The sequence below is a fragment of the Hylaeus volcanicus genome, chromosome 3, assembly GCF_026283585.1.
Source record: "Hylaeus volcanicus isolate JK05 chromosome 3, UHH_iyHylVolc1.0_haploid, whole genome shotgun sequence".
Lineage (NCBI taxonomy): Eukaryota > Metazoa > Arthropoda > Insecta > Hymenoptera > Colletidae > Hylaeus > Hylaeus volcanicus.
The window spans coordinates 14,212,887-14,232,609 of NC_071978.1; the positions used below are offsets into that span (position 1 = coordinate 14,212,887).

The following is a 19,723-nucleotide window of genomic DNA, read 5'->3' on the forward strand; positions in this document are numbered from 1 at the left end:
CAACATTTTTGGGACACCCTGTATACACACTTTTCTCCCCCTCTCTCGTCCGCACTCGTCTCATTCGCTCAACTTCACATTCGTACAATACGCGGCTAATTTAAACAGTCTACACACGCTATTAATTTTGTTCAAAGAATGCATTGTTTCAAAGAATGCAAGATTTAGCAAAGCGTAGATCGGTGAATTATAGAGAGGCTCAGTGAGAACCGAGGATACACGAGGACATCGCGAAAAATGTAACGGCCGAGGTTGTTTAGTCGTTTCGTTATTCGATCGCTAACAAAGAGCATTTGTTTCACTGCTTCCCGGGACAGTTTTTATGTCTCTCATTTGTTAAATTAATTGGATCTAAATATTGTATTTAGTCCGATAACAAAAATGAATCTGGCATTTCTTCTTTGAAGTCTTTGCGGCTCTTTAGTTCTTAGAAGTTCTTATAAGCCTGTTAATATAAACACCCGTGCCGAAAACTTGAGTTCGACGGTTAGGGTGTCAGTTAGTTGAGAGACAACCTCGATGGTGAACGCGACTACCTCTCTGAGCCTCTAAGTGATAAATAAAATATCATATAATATAAAACAATATTCTTATTTTATTTCTTGCTTCCACCCATAATCTAACACCATCCTGGATTTTCCGATACTACGTTTCAATTGACCCCAGACATTCCTACTACAATCAAGTTCTGCTCATCTCCGATCGATACTGCCATTTATGGGGAACGCGATAAAAAAATAGTGACTGTAACCTCGGTTAGAGAACAAAACGCGAAACAGGTTCCAGGGACTGCAAGCGCGAATGCGAGAATCGCTGGAAAGACGCGGGCGGGAGAAGCATGCGTTAGAAGGGCGAAAATCGCGCGAGTCGGCGAACGAGCGGGGCGCATCGAGCGTTCGCGCGATTCCACTGGCAGAGCTTGTGCCAGTAAGTGAATTGCATTCTGTTCCTCGCGGTGTTTTCGAGCTGGCGCGCAAGCCCTCGGTTCCGCGATCGATCTCTCGCAGTCCCGAATAGATCGTCGCCGACGATAGTTTTCTTTTCGAGGATACCGCGCGAGGTGTTCGGAGCAAGCTCGAAAAATCGATACTTTATATAGCGATTCGCGAGCGAACGGCTTTAAAAATCGATTGTCGATTTTATCATTTTGTCGATAAGGATACTTCTCTGGGATCTTCGTCTTGCGTGGTGAGTGATAGTTTTAATCAGCGGACGTTCATGTGTCGCAATACTTGCTGACACTTTGGCAAATTTATAGAATGATTTATAATAAAATGTAAACATCTTTATGCATTTATAGGAAATTTAAATGTGCAAGAAACTACAAAATGCAAACAATATGCACAAATATAAAAGAGATTGAAAGTAGAGTTCATGTTATAATATTTGCAGACTAAAATAAATTTCTATTTAGGTTCAATTTTTGTAAGCACGTTCGCCAAGATTTTATTTTGCATAAAGATCCGCAGTCTATCGATGAGTATAGATTAACTGAGAGTGAGAAAGGGCTTTATGATAAATATAAAATAAGACACAAATTCTCAGGCTTTATTATAAGTTTCAGCTTAAAATATTCAGTTATTTTAAAATGCTGTAACAATAGAACGTTTTTTAATATATTTATTTACATGCAGATTGAGAATATTCTTTACTGTTTCATTTATACTCTTGTTTGAATTGTAATAAAATCTACGCAATTTGATGAACATAGATTAACATTGGGTGTAACACTAGGTTCAAAGTACCCTCATTGTATTGTTTGTTTCCTTAAGTTTGTTTTCTACAAATTTTGGAACACGTTTACATCTATTACCGAAGTAATTTGAATCTATGCTTGTTCTTTTATGTGGATAAAAGTCAGCATAAGTTGTTGACAAAAACTATAAATGATTCCTCTAACTTTGCAAATGACCATGTCGTGTTAATTAGGTATTAACTGAAAATAAACAAGGAGTTTCTAATAAAAATAAAATAAGACACGAATTCACAGGTTGTAATGCAAGGTGTAGCTTAAAATGTTTACGATGTATTCATTTTAAAATTTGATAACAATGTAAATTGTAATTTCATGTTAGGTTCGTGCAAAAATAATTTCGTTTTATATAAATATTCGATATTCTAATCAGTGTTTATATGAAGATTATTATGATGATCTTTATGTAATATGTTATGTTATGTGTTGCTTCATTAATGTACGTTTTATATTGAGCTCAAGTACGACAATTTAAATTTAAAGTTAACAGCTGAGGAACGAAATTATTTTTGTCTCCATCTGATAAATAAAAGTTGAATCTGGATTGTTTTGTTAAATCAGCCTTATTGCAATAGATTCTACACTTTCTATATTAGGTTGCACATTTCCATTAATTTGACAGTATACATATATTCCGTATTTTAATTTTATCTTCTGAAAGACAAATTGACATTTTTAAATAAATAATAATATTCTTTATTTACATTAGAAGTTATTACATTATATGTAATAACTTTCTTGAAATCGAACTTCCTACAGAAAAGGAATGTTTGCTTGCAAATTTAATATGATATAAAACGATACGTTGTTAGAGAATTTGAAAATGACTCCATTGTAAAGGTTGTAACACCATGCAGTATAAAAGATAATAAAAACTGAAAATTTATGTCGGATTTAATATTTTACAAGTTCTCCAATTGAAATAAATCTGAAGTAATCGAATGTAAAAAGGATCAATCATAATTACAAGACGGAACGCTTGGAGACGTAAATAGAATAATTAAGTATTGCAAAACTTAAATTAAATTTAACTTTAAGAAGATAGGGGGAAACGTGTAAGAATATAAAACTTGAATGTAGAATTTTAACCAAAAATCATTAAAAACTAAATCGAAAGCAAAAGAATGAAAGAAAAATGTAAATATAGCGCTTCACGATTGTTATTTAGTAATTGAAGATGAAAAACTAAAATTTCATTTAATTTGGCGTTATTAGAAAAGATACAAGACAAGTTCGTCCAACATTTTCAAGTAAAATATTACCAACTACCTCAAGATTGATCTGAAACATTTTACTAAATGTTTACAATTAATGAGTGTACAAGACGTTTCACTTAAATCTATCATCAAAATTATTTCTGCTGTCATCGGGTGAAGTTACATATTAATAAGACAAATTTAAATGGCAAAATATACATTTCATGTGCAAATAGTTGTTTGAATAAATTTACCCAAGGTCGCCTTAAATACGATTCCAATGTCACCGACAGTTTTCTTAAATATTGACACATATGTTCTTCGTAATATGATGTAATCCACATTCACGCGAGTTCAATGATCTATGGCTGTGTGTAACTCTCGAAGCTTGCGCGGATCTTGCAGCTGGGCAAAGCCCTTTCACGAAAGCGCGTCGTTTACTGACCTAACCGGCACGCCGAGGTCTGTCAAGGTCACTTTGCCAGCGCCTTGAACGCTCAACGAAACGAGCTGATAAATCATTCTCCCCTCGTTCCATAATTTTTACAGTATTCCGGTTTTAACTCATTTTTCCTGATTGGTATCACCTAAAAGCCATGTTCCAGCGGCTCATTGAACTCGTCCTAATATGCGAAGAAGGTCCATGACCTTAGAATAACTTTTGGAACAACCTTTGGGAAATTTTATTAACCCCTTTGCACTCGGGTGGTGCCTCTAGGGCGGCACATGCAATTTAAAAGTGATTTTGTGAATATTGGAAATATTGGATGCTTAAATCATTCAATCGTCTCATATATTGGTCACTTTTTACACACTTTCGAGTGCAACGGAAATACATAACTAAGATATACGGTTATACGTTGGAATAACTTTTGGAAAAATCTTTGGGAAATTTTATTAAAGGGGTATCCTTAATTAGGAGATCTAAAAAAAGCGGCTTTTCGTGAATTTTTTTAGAATGGAAAAAAATAATAAATTCCATCGATCTTTTTATTCTATTTTCATAGATGTTTGAGTAGTCTGTAGACATTTTTTCAACAAGAAATATTCAAATTGAGTCGACTGTGACGCACATTTGTAGGGCACCTCGCAATTGAAACCTTCTATCGGCGGGAAAGATGCAAGTCGTAATTTTGGTATGACACAAACAAACCAAAAGAAATTTTCATTTTCATACATTGTTCTTCTATGTGAACTAAGAAAAATCAGCAAAAATGGTGAAATGTGAAATTACTGCAAGTTTGAAAAAAAGAACGAGTTCTTTGGGTGAAAAAAATCACTTTAACTTGATAAAAAAGTTGTTTACAATTTTTTTTGTATGAATTTTCTTAGTTCACATAGAAGAAAAATGTATGAAAATGAAAATTTCTTTTGGTTTTTTGTGTTAAACCAAAATTACGACCCGCATCTTTCCCGCCGATAGGAGGTTTTAATTGTGAGGTGTTCTACAAATGTGCTTCGCAGTCAACCCAATTTGAATATTTCTTCTTGAAAAAATTTGTATAGACTACTCAAATATGTACGAAAATAGGATAAAAAGTTCGATAGAATAAATTATTTTTTTCCATCCTAAAAAAATTCACGGAAAACAACTTTTTTTAGACCTCCTAATTCAGGCTACCCCCTTAACCCTTTGCGCTCGGGTGGCGCCTCTAGGGCGACACATGCAATTTAAAAGTGATTTGGTGAACATATTAGGTGGACTGGAAAGTAATGTCGTTTCTTTTACATTAAATTCAAACAAATTTTGTATAAATTTCTATTTTTAATTATTAATTGTATAATCGCTTCCGTTATCAATAGCCTTTTGTCATCTAATGTCCAAATTGCCAATGCCAAATCGATAAAAATCAATGAGCTGATGAACGATAAGCAAGTATTTAAAATTGCAAAAACGACATTATTTCCGGTTCACCTAATACAATTTCAAATTCACTTACATCAGAATACAACTAATTAGTAATTGAAATAATAATACATCAAGTCATGAACGTTTGTAGATGTTTTTCTTCGAAGTAGATTTTTTGGTTTCACAGAAATTTATTATAAAAATGGACTGGATTTGATTTTATAGAAAAATGCCTCGTTCGCAAAGGATTAATATTGGATTTGGTATGCTTAAATCATTCAATCATCTGATGCATTGGTCATTTTTCACACAGTCTTGAGTGCAACGGAAATAATTTAAATGTACGGTTATACGTTGAAATAACTTTTGGAACAAACTTTGGGAAATTTTATTAATATTGGATTCGGTATGCTTAAATCACTCAATCGTCTCATGTATTGGTCATTTTTTACAAACACTTTTGAATGCATGGAAATAATTTAAATGTAAGACAGAAACTTCCAGATTTAATGATAGCTGATTTCATGATGTTCCTATTTGGAAAAATTTATAAATTTCTTAATGTTTCTAACAATTGTTACTGCAAAATTGCTATTCTTTTATGTAACTCGGCAAGGAATTTACCGATCGCGATGAATCTTTTCACATTTAGTTGCACATCTATTCCTAATGATCCCATTTACAACAATATACATATTGTTCATATTTATCGTTATTGCATGAAACTTTCTGGTTATATGTTGCCACTAAAAAGTGTAAAATGTACATACATACATACATACGTCTATATTAAATCACACAGACGATAACAGTAAATCGTTGAACACCTTTTAACAGTTTTGAATATTGACAAAAAAAATGGCTACAGTAATAGTCAAAAAATAGTTTGAGCAGCTTCTTCATTGCAGGCAATTGTTTTGCAACAACCTTTGGGAAATTTTATTAATATTGGATTCGGTATACTTAAATCATTCAATCATTTCATGCATTGGTCATTTTTTTCACTTTTGAGTGCAACGAAAATAATTTAAATGTACGGTTGTAACTAGAAATAACTTTTGGAATAACCTTTGGGAAATTTTATTAATATTCGATTCGGTATAACAGTAGCTTAATATAATAGTAAAGAAGACAATAATAGAGGACCTCTTATTTTTGTTATATTTATTAGATTTATTCGCAACAGTTAAATTCGTATTTGTTCATTGTGAAGTACTGCATTCTGTAACTCAAATTTTTATCTTTATTAGAAATAGTTGCTTATTATGAATGAATGTTCTTAAATCATTCAATCATCTCATACATTGGCCAGTTTTCACAGACTTTTGAGTGTAACGGAAATAATTTAAATGTATGATTATACACTCTGTGTGTAAGAAGTATAAAAAAAATTGCGAAAATTACTATCTGTTAATAGTTTTTACTCAAACTCTAATCGGATCGTGAATGAAAATGTAGAACTAAAATATACAATTTATTTAAATACATAAGTGCACATATTAATTCAAGATTTTTCTTGTTTTTAGATTAATAGTTTTAATTTAGAATTTTAGAATAATAAAAATTTTTGAGTTTTTTCGTTAATTCCCGCAGTTTTAAAGTTTCATAAATAGAAAGAAGGTCTTCGTTATACCTATCGATCATTTTACTTTCGATTTTGTTGCAATAACTATTACGTTGTTTGTAGGTATCTAACTGAACTTACGAAAGATAATAATATTTATGCAATCATTCTTTCGCGAGTAGAGAGTTTTAAAAATGTTAAGCTCATGTTTATTTTCTAAATGGCATCCTATCCTTTCCTGTCCTTAGGAAAATAGTGAATATTTAGATTATTACAATGATCTACGTATAAAATATTTGACGAGAAATAAAGTAGCAAAATAACGAATATGATGTAATTCTCTATATCATTAAAAACTAACGGGGTTAAATGTTTCTTGTGCTCAGCGGTTTTATCGAGTTCGTTCCGATAGATCGAAACTGCTACTCTCGTATCTCGCGGATGCAACTGACAAATAATTACATATTTTTCAATGCATATTATAGGTATGGCGTATACATTTTGTTATTTATTTATTGGTATTATTATTTATTGTTATTTATAATAGTTGATATTTTATGCTAACGTTAACTTGTCAAGGTTATTATTCTACAAAAGAATAAGGAAGAAAAAATATAAGTAAACTTTCCTTTGAAGATTTATTAAAATTAGAAAACGTCCATTAATAAAAATAATATATATATATATATACAGGGTGTCCCAGCATCGGTGGTACAATTGAGGTGGAGGTGATTCTACATAAAAAAACAAATCGAAAATAAAGAATAAAACTTTTTCATTCGAAATTTCGTTCTCGAGAAAATCGGGTTTGAATATTAAGCGAGTACGCCTACACGTAACTATGATTTAGATGGACGGATCCCGATACAAGTCGTATGTATGTTTATACATATAACACTTATAAGTAGTACTCGTATCATTAGTATCAAGATGATGTGCTGTATTACTCATTTCTGTCTACGGATGTAGAGTGAATTTAAAGTCTGTATCGCGATTCATCTATCTAAGCCATAGTTAAGTGTATCCGTACTCGCTTAATATTCAAAACCGATTTTCTCAAGAACGAAACCTTGAATGAACAAATTTTATTCCTTATTTTCGATTTGTTTTTTCATGTAGAATCACCTCTTTCACGGTTGTACCACCGATGCTGAGACACCCTGTATATTGTTCACATAGCCACGTTTCTCGTATATTGCACACCTTGCGTAAAGTATAATTTATCGCATAAATAGCCTCTGCTTTTAATGAAAACGTAATCCACTCGTTTAACAACTGGTTTTTCGATCGTTTCTAATCTAATTATCACGCTTTTTCTACTACTCGTTACGCTCGAATGATTGAAGACAATAAACCGTTCATCGTAATAGCTACCTTCAAACAATATTAAACTTCAGTAAATTTATTACGGTAATAAAATTGTAATGCTGATTGTTCCACAGTTGCAGATTGTTGGAAGAAATTTAAACGTTTCCGTCAACATATGACTCAATTTGCCACACAACTGAATTTTACCACTTTGACTGTTATGATTACTCAACGAGCAATAAAAAGTAATATCGCTCGTAATGTCACGTGAAATGGCACATGCAGCGTATTCAATCCAGAACGAGTATATATGTAAATGAGACTTCATTCAATGAAATACCACTTGGTTGAATGAATTATGCTTTTAAGGAAAAATGTTAAAAAATGTCACCTTCGAGCCGAAAGAAGAGGTGAAATTTGGGAATTTGTCTAACGATACTTTATGCCCAAGAGGTATTTATTTTCATAAAAATATGTAGGCGTCTCTGTACCACACTACTGGAATTTCCTTTTAAAATTAATATTGTATTCTCAAATGTATTTGAATTTCGAATTATTATTTAGTTGTGGAAGGAATCAGATAAATTTTAACTCTATGTAAAATATCAGGTGAAATGATTTATTTAATTTGCTTCATGAAATAAATTAACATAAATTGTTGGTAATTTAGAATAGTTGCTTACATATTTACTAAACATACTATAATGTAAGGATATTTATTTAGAGGTTCGGCGAAAACAGTCAAAATTCCAAGACAACAGAAAATATATCAGACAAAATCAAATCGCAATACAAATTGACTAATCAATAAACACAAATTGATAAACATAACTGACAACTATAAAACATACAAACATACCTAGTGGTTTAAATATAAACATTCGTCCAACATTCGCATTACAATACATTACAATAATGAAATTTGAGAGGATTTCGGGATGGATATACAGGGTGTCCACGGTAAAGTATGACAGACGCATATTTCAATAATTATTGATGATACGAAAAAATTGTTTAGATGTAAATTGCAGGATACAATGTTCATGCTCTATATTGTCGCGTTCACGAATTTTTTTTTATATTATTAATTTAAAAAATATGATGGTAAAGTTTTGTTTTTTAAATGAAACTATATATTTTTGGGGAGATCATGCAATAGTGCTTTTCAAGACGAATTTATTGATCCTTAATGTATTTACCCGATTTTTATTAGTTTTCAAGATATAACGCTTCGAAATTTACTGAATACAATATTTTCATTTAAAGCTTAGATTTCGAGAAAATCGAGTTTGAAAATTCTATTCGTACGTATACCGTTACGGCTAAGTTACGTAATAGATCAAATAAAATGTTCGTCAAAAGTCTTCTTTGTATTTTTTCTTGAATTCGGTAACTTTTAAAGGCTGGGTAGACAATGTTTATAAACACGATACGCGTTATACGATGCGAACCGTAACACAGCCGTAACAGCATACGTACGAATAGGATTTTCGAATTCGATTTTCTTGTAAACTAAGCTTCAAGTGAAAAAATTTTATTTCATATTTTGTTCTTATTTCTTCATAAGAAACCACCTCGTGTCCGCTGGTACATGTTACTCAGCCGCACCCTGTATACTACTAAAATTATGAAGAAAATTATTGCCGTTCCTAAAATCTTACTGTAAGATTTTTCCACTTGAATTTTCTTAGCATGTTAAATTAGATCAGTGTGCATAAAAACAGACATTTTGCGCTTATCTGCAGCACACTAATAAACATCTCAAGTTTCTTTGCAATGCAAATACGCTCTACACTATGCCTAAGGCACTATTTTTTCGTTAATTGTAATCGGCATGTATACTTCATTTCGCATCGAAAAAAATAACAGCGTTGATAAATTAGGTCGATAAAGAATTATCATTTTTACCATGAGCAGTAGAGTATCGATATTAACAGAGACGGAATATGAAGTTATGCTATTACGGTATGATGCAACGACTCTTTCTAGAAAATTGTTGATGGAAGTTTACCCGAACGCGAAAAAGCTAAAATTGTCCTTCGACGAGCAGGCAGGTAAGTTAAATATGTTTGCGAAGAAGTTTAACCGGTTGAATAACGTCATTCGACATTTTTTTAAAAATCACGAATATTATTGTCAGAAATAACGCCCGAGACGACTGAGAATACGTATGGCAAGTAATTGAAGGATTTCTAATGTTGTTTCCTGTTCGACGACGATATGCGTCCATAGAGGAAGTACTCTTAAGGAAGTACTCTTTTATTTTGATTTAAAAAATAGATTTTTTTTATATTCTTGTTGCTGAAAATTTTTAAAATACATCTACCACATTTCAATATTGCTGAAGTTACAACTGTTTATACAGGGTGTCTCAAAAATATTATATGACACTTTGGAAAAGGTAGTTTGGGAGGTGATTTGAAACAACTTTTTCCCCAGCGAAAATGTTGTCCGAGGCTTCGTTAAGAAGATATTAACAGAAAACCTCGGCCAATCAGAGCGCGTAGCCTACGCTACCGCGGCCGCTCCAACGGTATACTCGCGTTCTGATTGGTCAGTGTTTTCCGTTAATATCTCCTAAACGAAGCCTCCGACAACATTTTCGCTAAGGAAAAACTTGTTTCAAATCACCTCTACCCTGTATATACAGGGTGTACCAAAAATGTTGTAACACCTTGGGGTGGTTTGGAAGGTGATTTGAAACAAGTTTTTCCTTAGTGAAAATGTTGTCCGAGGCTTCGTTGAGGAGATATTAACGGAAAACACCGACCAATCAGAGCGCGAGTATGCCGGTGGACTGCCCACGGTAGGCGTAGGTTACGCGCTAGGCGGCTGTGCTCATAGGCTACTGCGGGCGCTCCAACGGTATCCGCGCGCTCTGATTGGTCAGTGTTTTCCGTTAATATCTCCTTAACGAAGCCCCGGACAACATTTTCGCTAAGGAAAAAGTTGTTTCAAATCACCTTCCAAACCACCCCAAGGTGTTACAACATTTTTGGTACACCATGTATGTACGCTCAAGCGTCAACACCTTTGTGTCTGAGTAATGCCGCACTTTTGTTAATTAATTTTGATTAAATGGGCATAAGTAAATACCAAACAACAAACTTTATATTTAAATTTATAGAGGACATTTGTTTACGTGTTCTGTAACTATACATTTTTATTCTTGTGTTGGTGTCCAATTCAAACTGCTTTATTATGTATAAAACTTAAATAAAAGTAAATATCTACATACGTAGAGCTATTTTATTGTGTTTTTTTAGGTAATCAAAACATATACGTACTATTGTAATTTATGTATTAAGTTGTCCTGAAAGTTTCTTTCGTAAGTTGCATTCAATTATTTTCTGTGGCAGTGTTTGTATAAATAGACAATCTAATTTCTTAGACATTGATGCTGTAACAGTAATGAAGCGAAATGAATTGTACACAATTTTGTAATGTAACATAAAACATAAAATATTGTGTATGTATTAATTATTAATAAAAGGAAAGAAACTTTTGGGACAACCTAATATTTACAAGCTTGTACTTGTGGTGTGCCGCGAAATTATCGATAAAACATTGTTATGCCGTGAAAGATAAAAGATTACGGAGCACTGTCGTACAAGATGGATCGTAGTCCGAACATCTGATGTAACCTGATTTATTTTGTAAGAAATAATTTTTCATTCAAATTACGGTTTCGGAAAGTTAGTCTTTGGGTAATTTACTTTTGTTCCTCATTCTTCGTATTTTAAGCGTTCAGTTAAAATATGTTATTACTAGACTGAATGTTTATGCAAATTCATATTTCTATCGATTCATACAAAGTATTGAAATTTAAATTAAAATGCGTTTTACCTTCTAACCACTATCATATTGTTGATATTTCGCTTATTTTTGCGTTATGTACATTCTCATAGGTTAATACATTTACAAATATTCGCAGTCTACTTATTACTTTTGTTTCATTATGATTGAACTCCGAAATATGTAATGAAAATCGACTTTTAAATTTTTATAATTCACCTAGAAAACCTAAATAAACATAAAGACCACAGTTTCTTGAGAAATTTCGTTTTTCAGAAATTCTATCTGAAATGGAATCCAAATATTGTAATTCCATTCAAAAATGCTGTCAGTTTCTCGTCTTAATGACTACAAACAGGCTAGATTAGAATTTGCTGAGGTAAACAAAAAACAGCTTGTAGGTTATCTTAGTCGTTCCAAAGGTTATTGCCACGGTTATTGGAAAAGTGTAGTTGAGAAATCTCATTATTTTTCGAAAGGGAACTTTCGGCTGTGACAGTCTCATAAGGCAGGATGCAATTTTCTAGGTTCGTCACCAGTCAGTAGCATTTTCGCTGACGCAAATGAATAACCAGGAGTACCATTAATAAGTACTTTACAACAACTTAGTGTTGTTTTTTAAACGTTTCCATTGCATTTCTTTCTCGTTTCCGCTCGATAATGACAGTATGTATTTACAACGGCTGGAGAGTCAAGGTTTTCTTATAAAAAAAGTGCGTGCTTTATAATGGCCGACTTATTTATTCGATGCAATTCGATTAAAAAGTTTTGGAGAATGCTCGTCAAGATTTACGTACACAATGAACATTTTAAAACAGTATTATATATTCTTAAAATGGTCATACCGAAAGCTTGGTAGAACAAGGAATATTGCTTTGCCAAAGGTGTTCTGGTAGATAGGTTATAGAAACATTTTTTAGAGGTCTTAATTTGTCAAACTTTAAGGTTATTTAAGCTATGTTTTGTTAGAATAGAGTTAGAGTTCGAGTGACAAAACATACACTCTTAAATTATTGCTATCATTATATCTACTTTAGACATTATATACATTAACATTATTCAATATCGCCACCTCCACCAAGTACTATTCCAAACCTACTCAGACAGTATTTTCATAGAGAGAGTATATACATTAGCATTTTTGCAAAGGAAATTATTGTTCAGAATCGTCTCAGCTACCCCCCTCCTTTCATTTCCGGCTTCTACGCGAGTTTGAGGACACCCTGTACACTCCATCGATATTCTTCTTCAGAATGAAAGAAAATTATCTAACAATATTAGCTATGAAGATCGATGAGTTACAAAATTCTCAACACAAGTAGACCATTGTATCATTTTATACATTTATTCATTTATTAACGGGGGGATCTTTTAGTATACAAACGTAATATATATTATAAATACAATAGTAAGAATCAATATAATAACCACATTTAAAATTTAAAATAAAGCTAAAACTCTGTGCGAACAATTACAGCATAACTGTTTTTACCACACTGTGGGCCACACTATGCGTTTTCAATTAAATGACTTTGAATTAATTCTGCTTAAAGTAATCGTTAATTAAATGGCTTTCAATTAATTCTGCTTAATTCAATTTTAATTAAATAACTTTCAATTACATTGTTTGTAATTAATTGTCAATTAAAGACGGAAATTAATGAAGAAAGTAATTAATTACTTTCGAACGAAGCCTCGGACAACATTTTCGTTAAGGAAAAAGTTGTTTCAAATCATCTCCCGAACCACCCCTTTCAAGGTGTTACAACATTTTTGGGACAGTCTGTATATCTATATGTATTCATATTCTTTATTATTAAACATACTTATTCCAACTTACGTTGTGTTATAGTCCTCTCAATGATAACAAGCAAATCTAGATCTTCTATCTTCGATATAAATAAAATTGAAGTGTCTGTCTGTCTGTCTGTCTGTTCCGGCTAATCTCCGGAACTACTGAACCGATTTAAAAAATTGTTTCAGTAATAGAAAGCTACATAATCCCCGAGTAACATAGGCTATGATTTATTTTGATAAAAACACGTTTTCAATTTGAAATCTGAAAAGTTGTGACATCGTTATACTGATTCACGAAGGAATACGCGGTTCAACAGTCAGTCGAACGACATCAAATAACACTTTCGCTGCGGACGAAAATAAGTAGCCGTTCGCTGAGAGCTGGAATTATGATATTTTTTTTAATGAAAAATTTCTTACAAATGTTCTAATATGATTATTTTGAAAAACATGTATTTGTGGTAACTTATTTTATATATAATATGTTTGCCGAACAAAAACAATGAAAACTGAAAAATAATAAAAACAACCATATATTTTCAGTTGGACGCAGATGTGCGTCAGCCGCAGCGAAAGTGTTAAGTTATATATGTAGAATAAGAATAATATACCACGCGGGTGAAACCGCGGGACACAGCTAGTTAATAACATAGTAGATATCGGAGTACAAAATAGCGTCCTAGAAACATTAATTACACCATCAAACCTTATTGGTATCTCTAGACTAATTAGATAATACTGTTATCAGAAAACAATGACGTGTATAAACATAATGGACTAGACGTTTGTTCGTAGAATTTAATTATCACCAAGTTTGTTAACCTATTCTCCATAGTTCCTACAACGTTTACATAATATTAATAATATGCAGAAATATTTCATAACATCATAATGCAAGCTGTAAAAGGAAAACACTTTGAGATTTATTAAGATTTATAAATTTAAAGTTTTGAATTAATTAAAAAAGCATCGAAAAACCATAACGAAGGGTCACATTCTATCTGTTGCAGAAATTTCTGTATGTTGAATTATTATGGATTAGCACTAAACGCATCAACGTGATACGAATGATCATACTTTCGATCTTTCTTACGTATTCCAACTACTAATCATGGTTAATTAATTACAATTGCAATTGCGTTGGCCTCTGCACCCCTGGTTCATTATATAAATCACAACTGCTTCCACTTTTGATCTTTATTACCAGAAGTGACATTTACGCTGGCAATGATTGAAATAATGAAAGAAATTCTGCTATTTTAAACTACACCATACATCTCTACATGACACGGAAGTATGTAAAAGGTATGAATAATTGATATTCGTCAATTAATATTCCTCGCGTGCATTTGTTTTGCTTTGAAAATTACTACCAATGACATGAAAAGATTTATTCGAATTGTATATAACGAATCAAATTACCGTATAATCATTCATTTGTTTCAGTTTCTTCTATCGAACAATTATTCAGATCAACTTTTATTCGTCCGATGTGAAACATTGATTCATTTAGTATTTCAGATTTTAACATCTACAAAGCAAACAGCGAATCAAAAGCTGTTTATTTTTAATTTGAAGTTTTGTTCTAAATAAAAATTTTACCTATTATCGGTTAATGTTATTCGGCAATACCTGCTACAATTTTATTGCGCAGCGAAAGATAGTACAAATAAATAATGAGAGTATCTAAAACGCAATATTTGTGTGCATTAGAGACAGACAAAATTCATTTTTTTTTTTTACATGGATTTATTTTACGTCGCATCAACAGCATGGTAATTAGCGACGAACTCGATTGGGTTTCTGATTAATTAACGGTGCTATATACTACTGTAGAGTGTAGTGTCCTTGAGGTAATTGATGCTATTTGGACAAAATTCTTATTCGGATAAAAGTATCGAATAAGGAATGAAAGATATACAACTCGTAATTCATTACTTACTCGATAAAAAAGTCGTTAATCGTAATACTAAATCTACCGAGGTTTCGTTTTGTACCTGTTTCCTATGTAATCAAATAAATGACCAGTCATGAAGACACTCTTTTTAATTAAATGCAAAAATATTTCACGTGGTGCTAAATTGAATAATGTATAGAATTTGTATATTGTATATAAGAGCTATAGAGGGTGTCCCAAAAATGTTTGTAACACCTTGAAAGACGTGGTTCGGGAGATGATTTGAAACAACTTTTTCCTTAGCGAAAATGTTGTCCGAGGCTTCGTTGAGGAGTTATTAACGGAAACACTGACCCATATGAATGCGCGGATAACGTTGGAGCGTAGACTGGACGGTAGGCGGCTGCGCTCATACGCTACCGCGGGCGCTCCAACGGTGCACGGGCGCTCTAATTGGTCGAGGTTTTCTGTTAATATCTCCTTAACGAAGCCTCGGACAACATTTTCGCTAAGAAAAAATTGTTTCAAATCACCTCCCGAATCACCCCTTTCAAGGTGTTACAATATTTTTGGGATACCCTCTATATATAGGGTAGAGGTGATTTGAAACAACTTTTTCCTTAGGGAAAATGTTGTCCGAGGCTTCGTTGAGGAGATATCAACGGAAAACACCGACCAATCAGGGCGCGTAGCGCCCTTCGCTACCGCGGCCCCCCACCGGTATACTCGCGCTCTGATTGGTCAGTGTTTTCCGTTAATATCTCCTTAACGAAGCCTCGGACAACATTTTCCCTAAAGAAAAAGTTGTTTCAAGTCACCTCCTGAACCACCTTTTTCAAGGTGTTACAACATTTTTGGAACACCCTGTATAATATATGGTAACTACATGTTTTTGTTTTGTGTATAATTTCAACTCAGATAAAGTACATATTGGCAACAAATTAGAGGAGTATATGACTTAGAAAAATGTAAACTAATGTAGTGGTTAATAAGTTTTTTTATTCTCGAAAAAATCATCGCGACACAGCGGTTGCGGAGCTCTGTTGTAAAGCATCGTTCAGATAAACGTTCCAACGTGTGCCGCGGAGAGCATAACATGGACTTGTAAAGTCGGTGCTTACATTTGATTACGAATTCACAAATACGTTTTTATCCAGGAGCATGGAATTGTTCCGTGTTTTACCTAAACAAATGCCAATTATATCTGAAATACGTATTCAGGACATCGGTTGAAAATGATAAATTTCTTATAATGTTGAATTGATTGTGCAGGCAAACCTGATATGACAAGAAATCATGCGCCATGCACTGGCAAAAAGAACATGCCAACATGTATCGTGAAAGTAATTCCAACAAAATGCACGTTTCTGTGTACAAACATGTTACGTTAACAGTGCGATGGATAAAGAACCTATCAAACAAAACATAACACTATTCGAATTTTCTTTAAAAGAGTCACAAATTAACTAATCAAATAAATATGATACACAAAAATACATTCATCAAATTTTAGGCAATTGTCATACCCCGGATTTCATGCATTTATAATAGAAACTAATATAATGTATACATGCTAAACGTAACCGAAAGGAATGTGCACTTATGCAAAACGTAATAACAATATTATTATATTAATCGTAGAATATATTCGACATATATATAATATATAAATTTTATTTAAGTGGGAGGGCTAGCTAGGTAGTCATGACTTTTATTGAGTAAGTAATGAATTACGAATTATCTTTCATTTCTTATTCGACACTTATCTGAATAAGAATATTGTCCAAATAGCATCAATTACCTCAAGGACACTACACTCTACAGTAGTATATAGCACCGTTAATTAATCAGAAACCCAATCGAGTTCGTCGCTAATTACCATGCTGTTGATGCGACGTAAAATAAATCCATGTAAAAAAAAAAATGAATTTTGTCTGTCTCTAATGCACACAAATATTGCGTTTTAGATACTCTCATTATTTATTTGTACTATCTTTCGCTGCGCAATAAAATTGTAGCAGGTATTGCCGAATAATATTAATCGATAATAGGTAAAATTTTTATTTAGAAAAAAATTTCAAATTAAAAATAAGGCAGACATGGGCGAAAATTTATTGGATTATTAGATACCGAATAATTTAATTGATAGCTTTATCGATATAAGAATTTGACTCTCTCTAGTGCAGAAAGTTATTGTATTTTTGCATACTAGTTTCATTATGTCTACCATCCTCTACTATAACTAAATTGTAGAATTACAGAATAACACTAACGAAACATGGGCAAAATTCTTGTCTAAACAAAAATTTCAAATTAAAAATAAACAGCTTTCGATTCGCTGTTTGTTTTGTATATGTTAAGATGTGAAATACTAAATGAATCAATGTTTCACATCGAACGAATAAAAGTCGATCTGAATAATTGTTCGATGGGAAAAACTGAAACAAATAAATCATTATACGATAATTTGACCCGTTCTATACAATTTGAATAAATCTTTTCATGTCATTGGTAGTAATTTTCGAAGGAAAACAAATGCACGCGAGGAATATTAATTGACGAATGTCAATCCTTCATACTTTTTACATGTTTTCGTGTCATGTAGAGATGCATGGTGTAGTTTAAAATAGCAGAATTTCGTTCATTATTTCAATCATTGCCAGCATAAATGCGTGCATATAACGAACCAGAGGTGCAGAGGCCAGCGCAATTGCAACTGTAATTAATTAACCATGATTAGTAGTTGAAATACGTAACAAAGTTCGAAATGTGATCATTGGTATCACGTTGATGCGTTTAGTGCTAATCCATAATAATTCAACATACAGAAATTTCTGCAACAGAATAGAATGTGACCCTTCGTTATGGTTTTTCGATGCTTTTTTAATTACTGTAAAACTTTAAATTTATAAATCCTAATAAATCTCAAAGTGTCTTCCTTTTATACCTTGCATTATGAAGTTAGGAAATATTTCTGCATATTATTAATGCTATGTAAACGTTGTAAGAACTATGGAGAATAGGTTAACAAACTTGGTAATAATTAAATTCTACGAACAAACGTCTAGACCATTATGTTTATACATGTTATTGTTTTCTGATAGCGGTATTGTAATTTATATCTAATATTTTCACAGCTTTAATTTTAATAACAGAAAAATACGCCATCCTAATTAGTCTCGAGATATCGATAAGGTTTAATGGTTTAATTAATGTTTCTAGGATCCTACTTTGTACTCTGATATTTATTATATTCTTAAGTGGTTATTATTATCCCGAGATAGACTCGAATAGAATCTTTCAAGCATTTTATGTTGCAGTTTTGTACTTTAGTGCGTTGAAATCTCCATGGATAGTTGATATATTTTCATAGCTATTCCTGTTAAGTATTATTTTAAGCATTACTGTTACAATTAAGTTTGATGTTAGTCAGAGATGCTGAGCACTATCGAGAAGTTGAATAATTTGTTACGATTCTTAATGCATATGTACTTATGAGTCTCGTAATCTTGACAGTCAGTCGCACCTCACTTATAACGTTTCTCGTTATAAGAGTACATAGTAGTTTCATTGCATCATAGTCTTTATTTATAGAATGTCTGATACGATCTTCATAAATCAAGTTTTCACGCAAGTCCATTTGACGATAGTTAAATACTACTACTTGGATTATAGTGTGATCGGCTAATTTTATTAGAATAAGGATCTTAGAATCCTGGGTTTATCCAGGAAAACAATTACTTTTATTTTATTTGATCAATCAAGTATTCTGCCATTTTTGATATTAAAACCTTTTCATTGTAATTGTTTCCTTAGTTCATTTTCGACCATCTCTGATTTCATGTTTCTAGTTTTGTTCACGACCAGTTTCTTGAAAAATCATTGGTTATACAGGGTGTTCCAAAAATGTTGCAACACCTTGAAATAGGTGGTTCGGGAGGTGATTTGAAACACCTTTTTCCTTAGGGATGTTACGTATACAGAAACTCGCTGTTTGTTTCCGAAGCTCGCGTTCATCAATTTTATTTTATCGACCCTCCTGGAATTTGGAGCTCGGTATCCCTGGAGTGCATCCTGCAGCTGCATACTCTTAACATCGTCTTCGACTTGCGTTGCGTGGGAAGACTTCTTATCTACCCTTTCCCAGGGAACGCAGCTGCTCACCTCAGAGCCACGAAAATCCTAACCGTCAGATTTCCAAATATGGAAATCACCGACAGATCCCCACCAACATTTAGGGGTATATAAACCCACAATTTTCGTTGCTCGGGGGATTAGAACGATAGAGTTACGTAGAGTCACATCACGTCCATCGTTGCAGAGTGTGCTTTAGTGAGATCGGGCTTCAGTTTCCCTTTCGATCAAGTTAACCTTATAGATCCGCGAAGACGGTTTTCATTTATTACGGCATTTAGAATCACACTTGACCCCCGCATCGCCAGTGCGTTAACACCGTGCAACAATTAGGTAATTAAATTCAACGTTTACTACTCACGAACGCGACAACACAACACTGCACATTTGTACCTTAGTATAGTTATTCTGAATATATATATTCTTTTGT

The 19,723-nt window shown here is 32.8% G+C and overlaps 1 long non-coding RNA gene across 5 annotated transcripts in view; it reads left to right on the forward strand.

Annotated features, from left to right (window-relative positions):
* Positions 1-877: 877 nt before the first annotated feature.
* LOC128873234 (uncharacterized) overlaps positions 878-19,723 on the forward strand; it is a 45,738-nt gene continuing 26,892 nt past the window's right edge. For 3 of the 5 annotated variants that reach the window (XR_008456358.1, XR_008456361.1, XR_008456359.1), the window contains exons 1-4: positions 878-1,188; positions 7,805-8,123; positions 8,395-8,630; positions 9,660-9,724. This is a non-coding gene — a long non-coding RNA (uncharacterized LOC128873234). The remainder of the gene's footprint in view (positions 1,189-7,804; positions 8,124-8,394; positions 8,631-9,659; positions 9,725-19,723) is intronic. The other 2 variants (XR_008456362.1, XR_008456360.1) reach the window with 2 other exon arrangements.